Source organism: Durio zibethinus, unplaced genomic scaffold (assembly GCF_047325235.1).
Source record: "Durio zibethinus cultivar Kanyao isolate XHJ-2024 unplaced genomic scaffold, ASM4732523v1 HiC_scaffold_402, whole genome shotgun sequence".
NCBI classification, from domain to species: domain Eukaryota; kingdom Viridiplantae; phylum Streptophyta; class Magnoliopsida; order Malvales; family Malvaceae; genus Durio; species Durio zibethinus.
In genome coordinates, this window is record NW_028323025.1 from 210,001 (window position 1) to 212,500 (window position 2,500).

Here is a 2,500-nt window from a genome sequence, read left to right on the forward strand (position 1 = left end):
CATCGGCACACGTTGGGCCCTGGTGCGGGCGGTTGCCTCGACCACCAACGGCACACGCTGGGCCCTGGTGCGGGCGGTTGCCTCGACCACCATCGGCACACGCTGGGCCCTGGTGCGGTCGGTTGCCTCGAGCACCATCGGCACACGCTGGGCCCTGGTGCGGGCGCTTGCCTCGAGCACCATCGGCACACGCTGGGCCCTGGTGCGGCAGGTTGCCTCGACCACCATCGGCACACGCTGGGCCCTGATGCGGGCGCTTGCCTCGACCACCATCGGCACACGCTGGGCCCTGGTGCGGCAGGTTGCCTCGAGCACCATCGGCACACGCTGGGCCCTGGTGCGGTCGGTTGCCTCGATCACCATCGGCACACGCTGGGCCCTGGTGCGGCAGCTTGCCTCGAGCACCATCGGCACACGCTCGGCCCTGGTGCGGTCGGTTGCCTCGAGCACCATCGGCACACGCTGGGCCCTGGTGCGGCAGGTTGCCTCGACCACCATCGGCACACGCTACCACCATCGGCACACGCTGGGCCCTGGTGCGGGCGCTTGCCTCGACCACCATCGGCACACGCTGGGCCCTGGTGCGGGCGCTTGCCTCGACCACCATCGGCACACGCTGGGCCCTGGTGCGGGCGCTTGCCTCGATCACCATCGGCACACGCTGGGCCCTGGTGCGGGCGGTTGCCCCCAGCACCATCGGCACACGTTGGGCCCTGGTGCGGGCGCTTGCCTCGACCACCATCGGCACATGCTGGGCCCTGGTGCGGGCGGTTGCCCCCAGCACCATCGGCACACGCTGGGCCCTGGTGCGGGCGCTTGCCTCGAGCACCATCGGCACACGCTGGGCCCTGGTGCGGGCGCTTGCCTCGACCACCATCGGCACACGCTGGGCCCTGGTGCGGCAGGTTGCCTCGACCACCATCGGCACACGCTGGGCCCTGGTGGGGGCGCTTGCCTCGACCACCATCGGCACACGCTGGGCCCTGGTGCGGCAGGTTGCCTCGAGCACCATCGGCACACGCTGGGCCCTGGTGCGGTCGGTTGCCTCGATCACCATCGGCACACGCTGGGCCCTGGTGCGGGCGGTTGCCTCGATCACCATCGGCACACGCTGGGCCCTGGTGCGGCAGCTTGCCTCGAGCACCATCGGCACACGCTCGGCCCTGGTGCGGTCGGTTGCCTCGAGCACCATCGGCACACGCTGGGCCCTGGTGCGGCAGGTTGCCTCGACCACCATCGGCACACGCTGGGCCCTGGTGCGGGCGCTTGCCTCGACCACCATCGGCACACGCTGGGCCCTGGTGCGGTCGGTTGCCTCGAGCACCATCGGCACAGGCTGGGCCCTGGTGCGGCAGGTTGCCTCGACCACCATCGGCACACGCTGGGCCCTGGTGCGGGCGCTTGCCTCGAGCACCATCGGCACACGCTCGGCCCTGGTGCGGTCGGTTGCCTCGAGCACCATCGGCACACGCTGGGCCCTGGTGCGGCAGGTTGCCTCGACCATCATCGGCAGCCTCGACCACCATCGGCACACGCTGGGCCCTGGTGCGGGCGCTTGCCTCGACCACCATCGGCACACGCTGGGCCCTGGTGCGGTCGGTTGCCTCGGGCGCTTGCCTCGAGCACCATCCGCACACGCTGGGCCCTGGTTCGGCAGGTTGCCTCGAGCACCATCGGCACACGCTGGGCCCTGGTGCGGCAGGTTGCCTCGAGCACCATCGGCACACGCTGGGCCCTGGTGCGGGAGCTTGCCTCGAGCGCCATCGGCACACGCTGGGCCCTGGTGGGGCAAGTTGCCTCGAGCACCATCGGCACACGCTGGGCCCTGGTGCGGTCGGTTGCCTCGAGCACCATCGGCACACGCTGGGCGCTGGTGCGGGCGCTTGCCTCGACCACCATCGGCACACGCTGGGCCCTGGTACGGCAGGTTGCCTCGATCACCATCGGCACACGCTGGGCCCTGGTGCGACAGGTTGCCTCGAGCACCATCGGCACACGCTGGGCCCTGGTGCGGGCGCTTGCCTCGAGCACCATCGGCACACGCTGGGCCCTGGTGGGTTTAGGCACATCTTCAAATTTCTGCCGTGCCAATGCCATTTTTATGGCTTGTAAATTCATACAATGGTCCCCTAAGCCTTCACGTGAAGTTTCGTTGGAAGATGACTCGTTTTCTATTTTTCATGATTTTCGAAACTTTTTGCGGTTCGGGATTTTTTAAAATTTTTTTATAAGGATTTTTGGCCCCAAATTTTGTAGGCATGATCCTTCTATTTTTGTTGGCATGCACAAAAAAATTCAGCTAAAAACTCGAAGTAGAGAAGATTTTGTGACCGTTTGAAAAAAGTGTCCCCATTTCAGACACTTTAACGGCTACTGGTAGCAAACCTGTAAAATCTCAAATGCTCTTTAAGGGGGTGTGAATTCTCAGAGGTTTGATGAGGGATAGGGGGCCAACACAAGGCCAAGTACCAGCACCCATCGCACATCATGTGCGCACACC